Raw genomic sequence first — 5,422 nt, forward strand, 5'->3', positions numbered from 1 at the left:
ACCACAGGAGAAGAAGACTCTAGATGAGATGGATTGACACAGTAACTGGGGTAATGGGGGTAGGTGTGTCAGAGACAGTAAGACTGGCTCAGATAGAGCAGTGTTCAGAGCTGTTGTACACAGGGTCACTATGAGTCACAAGCAACTCAATGGCACAAAACAACAACAACTTCTTCAGTGTTCTGTTTTATTTTCCTTTTGTTTGGGATTTAATGCACATACGTGTTTCTGTCTTGCTCTACCTCTCTTATTAATTAGTTCTTTCTCATTCTTTCTATCTCACCTCTCTGCTCTCATATATTTGGCATAGTACCTGGATGCTACATAAAAGACTGAAAGTTTGAACCTGCTGGCCACTGTGTAGGAGAAAGACGGTCTCCTCTCATAAAGATTAATAACTTCAGCAATCAGAGGTAGGGTCGCTGCAAGTCAGAGCAAACTCAAAGGCCATGTGTTTAGATTTGCTTTCATTCATCTAATATAAAACAAAAGATATTTTATTTGAAAAATAAAACATCACAAAATGGTAAACAGAAAGAAAAGAGGAAAAACAAGAAAAATATAGACCAGAGGTGACAACAGTTGAGTTTTATTCAGTGTTTACTACATGCCAAATGCGGTGATAAATTCTTTGGTCTATGTAGGTTAAAGTCAATTTGATGATAAATGAGGTTGAAAAATCATCTGCACAAGTAAATTAAACACAAGTATTAAAGTTAGACCCAACAGTTTGCATTGTAGTATTAAAATTGCTAAAATTCATCTTCTTGTCTAGACCTCTTAAGATTATGAAAATTAAAAGTATATACTTGTAAGTCAATAGTATCATAGGTCTCACACCAGCCGTTTCTCAATGTTAGCTTCCTCAAAGAAATAATGGAATGTCTACTACATGCTCCTCACTATCCTATGCTGTCTTAGAGTATCCAAAATTTATATTAAGAGTAGTGAGTCACCTAGAAACAAACATCCAAATGGATTTAACAGTACTCATCTATGGGTTGAACAGTAGTTAATATTACATGCCATTGAGTCTCATTCCACTCACAGCGACCCCTATGCACAATAGCTCTGAAACCTGCCCTGTCCTGATCCAGTCTCACTGATTCTGACTCACCTAACCCCAGAACCCCAGTAACTACATCAATTCATCTCATGCAGGGTCTTCCTCTCCTGTGCAGTCCTTCCACCCTTCCAAGCAATCAGTCCTTCCTGGCCACGTACTTAAAGTATGTGAGAAAGAGCTTCAAAATTCTTGCCTCCAAGGAGAAGCCTGGCTTCACTCTCTCTAAGATAGACCTCTTTGTCCTTTTGGCAGTCCATGGTATGTTCATACATTTTTCCAGCACCTCAACTAAAAGATATTGATCCTTCTGTTAGCCTTAGTCATTCCCCAGTTCTCTGATGCATAGCAAGTAATTGTGAAGACTTTGGTCTGGGTCAGGAGCATCTGTCTCTAGATGGACATCGCTGCTTCTCAGTACTCTGGAGAGGTCCTTGACAGCAGATTGCCCCAGAGAAATTTGTCTTTTGATTTTCTGACTGCTGGTAGTAGATAACCATAAATCTTTTTTTCTCTCTCTCACATAAACCACTATAAACATGTGGGTTATTTTAGATCTGAAATACAATGTTCCTTTTGTAAGCAATCAATGGCTGCTGTTCTCAATATGTGGATTTAAAGTCAAAGATCAAAATAAAAATGCCAAAACCCAAAGGGCATTGTGTAGATTTATAACCAGGCAAGCACAAAAGGACTTTGGTAGGATTAAAAGAGTTGCAGATGCTACTGAACAATAAAGATGGGAAGTCATTGCTGGAAATGTGAATTAGGGTTACACACTGGTGACAAAACTAACACATAAAAAAGAGGGAAGAAAAAAAATCAGGATGGGCATGAAGATGAGGGAGCAAAAGAAAGAGAGGAGAAACGCACTTTTGGCTAACATGAACCTCTTTCTCCTCAGGTGGATATAAGAAATTTGAAGAAATTCCTTATAAAAGCTAATACTTAGAGATAAAAAAAAAAAATAAAAATAAAATCACAACATTCAGGAGATTCAAGATCCCATCGTATTTTCTGAATGTGTGACTTGATTTAATTTCACTGAGATATTTCAAGGAAAAAAATACAAAAGTAATTTAATATCTCCCAGATACTTATTTCTGTCATTAACTTAATTAGTTTATTGGCTATGTTACAATTATTACCCATTACTTTTGGAGGTCTAACAATTTATTTAGAAATATGTTCATATCTAATATTAGAAAAATAATTACCTATACTTTTTTCCGGTAGAACAAAAAACTTACTTTCAGTAGCATAAAAGTAAATCTGACATTGGATAATAAATGCTTCAGAATGATACACGGAACAGGTAGAAATACTTTAACTGTGGGTATATTACATTAATCCAGGCAATTACATTTCCTGTTGCAACTCTTGCTATTTCAAGTGGTTCCAATAAACAGCCACAAGGGAGTGCTCATAAATCACTCAGAAATAATGGCTAGCAAGGTTTTTATGTGGTTAGAAAAATGATGCTCCAAATATGTTTGGTTTTATTTTGCTTTAAATGTACATAAATTATAATTTTCTACAGACCATGGATTTTTAAGTGCTAGTCAAGAATAATTTCTAATACTTGCTTTTTCACTATGGAAACCTTACCACAACTTGTTTGCCAAATGGAGTAAGCGGCAATGCAATACAGAAATCTGACAGGAGTATTGTACTATCTTACAGCTTAGTGGTAAAGAGTTGCACTCCCAACCCGAGGGCAGGCAGTTCAAACCCATCAAGTACTCCATGAGAGGAAGATGAGCAGTCTCCTGCCTTGTGATTTACAGCCCCTGAAAACTCACAGGAGGATCAGCTATGTGAACTGGTTTCTAACTTGACAGCACACAACAAATAAATTCCCATACCAAGTTCTGGTTACAACCCAGCAGTTGGTGCTAGAGGTTTCATCACTAATTGACCCATTACCTAGCAACTTAATAGCTAACACCAGGAGGTAGGAATAATTACACTTCTGCATCACAAATTTTCATAGAAGTAGAAAAAACAAAGCTTAGATGAGAAGATACAGGATATTCTACACTGTAAACTAAAGCAAATGCTTGAGACAGCTACAACTTAATATTTTGTTTAGGACAATGAGAAATGGTATTGCTCCTCACAAAAATAATTTCTGAATAGGTGTCAATATAGCCAATCAGTGTAGGAAAATCAGAGAGGCAAGCATTAATTAGCCTTTTAGAAATAATCAATACCAAAAAAAATCTATACATAATCTTGATAAGAATGGATTACTTTCAAATTGGTATTTACAATAAGAGAAAAATCAGGTTAGAGTTTTAATTTGGCATTAGAAGCAAGCATCTATTATCTTGTTACAATCCTTGTTCCCTTATTATCCTTCCAGCAACTTCCCTGGGAAAAGCTCTGGAAAGGGATAGAGTGAGCCTGGGCTCAAAACTCTTTAGTACTGGTCAAGTTAACCTTCCACAGAGTTAACTTAAGGACAATCTTCAAAGACTGGCTGCTTTAGAGAGAGTGTTTCCACAAGTCAGTAAACCCACAATGCTTCCTAACCAATATCTGCGTGGAGTTGTAGAAGACTTTCACAAAATACAGTGATCAGAAGTCAAAGATTCAAATTATTATCTTATATTCTTTAATGTGCTCAAATGGCCCTGAAACACTTGGCCATCAACAGCAAAAACCAGTGCCATGTAAATCCATTTAATTCCTACTTGAATGCTACTTGTTGCTTAAATATGTTGTCAGAATGGAAGAATCCTGGGAAAATGACATCATGCTTGTAATGACGGAGGGAGAGCGCAAGAGAGGAAGATCCTAGATGAGATGGATTGACATAGTAACTGGGGTCATGGGGGTAGGTGTGTCAGAGACAGTGAGATTGGCTCAGGATAGGACAGGGCTCAGAGCTACTGAGTATAGGGTTACTATGAGTCACAAGAAACTCAACACATAATAACAACAACAATTCTATTGATAAAGTACATGGCTGGAATTCACCAGCTGGATTATCAGCTGTGTGTGGGCTCTGACTAGAAGGTGCATACAAACATACCATTCTACCGATTTAGAAAGCCCTGGTAACCTAGTGGTAAGAAGTTGCCAACCTAAGAGGTCTACCAGCTTCTCTGGAGGAGAAACACAGGAAATCTCTTCCTCTGTGAGACTGACTGCGTCTGAAAACTCGTTCGGGGGTCACCTATAAGTCAGTTCTATACTCAGCTGACAAAGCTTGGTGATGTAGTCTATATCTAGTTGCACTGCTGACCAAAACACGGACCTTTTCAGAGGTACTAATCCATTACATGCTCCAAGGGAGGTACATGAAAAGCCTTCACTCATGATGTACAATCTCAGGTGGAGGGTAACTAGGAGTCTGAGCACAGGAGTGTTTGAGTTTATGCTACTGACTGATCAGTGTTCCATTATGAACACTGCACTGGAGCTCACTGATAGATATTGGATCCAAATATCATTTCAATTTAATATTCACTTTTAGTAACACTACTTTTGTTCTAGAAATGAAGAGGGATAAGAAAGTTAAGTTTGGGGATATATAAACTCTTAATACATGACTTCTTTTATTTGCAATCCACCAGGCATTCCACAGGAGAAAGATGGGCAATCTTCTGTCCTGTGATTTATTGCCTCTGGAAACTGGATGGAGGGAAGCCATGGATTGACTCAGACCCAATGGTACACAGCAACTACAATAAACTAACCATAATGCAGCCTTAACCGTGATCAAATTATTCAGATACTCTCTAAATCTCAGATTCCTTCCTACATAATGAAAATGAAAATGCAGGGGTTTTGGTTTTGTGGGGGGTTTTTTGTTTGTTTTGTTTTGATTTTTTACCTCACCATCTATTTTTAAAGAAAATTCACAGACTGGATCCAGTACACACTGAATATCAAGGCTTCATAACTGAGTAAGAGTGATTATTTGGGAAAATGGCAAACATGTAGAGCTATGACTGCTCTAAACAGAAATCAAATTGGGATTTGCAATTTTTTTAAATAAAACCAGGTATATTCATAGGGTAGAGAAGTGTGAAACCACTGAAACAAGAAGAATGGACTATTTTCATAGAAAATAGCTAAGAAAACAGAGAAGGGGTAACAAAGTGAAAAAATTTCATGCCATCCACTGTGATCTAATACGGTCATGACTCTAATCGTATAAAATTAAATTATCTGAATACCAAGTTGTTCGAACCAGAAGGGCTAAATCTTTCATTTCAGTTTTCCTATTGTTGTTGCTAACCTATTTCTTCTTTATTCTTTGTTTAATCCAGAAATATTTCATGAGTTATAAGTACATGAGTCCAAAAATTATGGAAAAGTAAAAGAAAAGATTCTTTCATTGTTTTACAA

The 5,422-nt window shown here is 37.0% G+C and overlaps 1 protein-coding gene across 1 annotated transcript in view; it reads right to left on the reverse strand.

Annotated features, from left to right (window-relative positions):
• Positions 1–5,422, reverse strand: part of ARHGAP42 (Rho GTPase activating protein 42) — a 403,816-nt gene that overhangs the window by 161,157 nt on the left and 237,237 nt on the right. The gene's annotated exons all lie outside the window — the stretch shown is intronic.

This window comes from Elephantulus edwardii, unplaced genomic scaffold (genome assembly GCF_000299155.1).
Source record: "Elephantulus edwardii isolate Elephantulus edwardi_28Jun2011 unplaced genomic scaffold, EleEdw1.0 scaffold00056, whole genome shotgun sequence".
Classification (NCBI taxonomy): domain Eukaryota; kingdom Metazoa; phylum Chordata; class Mammalia; order Macroscelidea; family Macroscelididae; genus Elephantulus; species Elephantulus edwardii.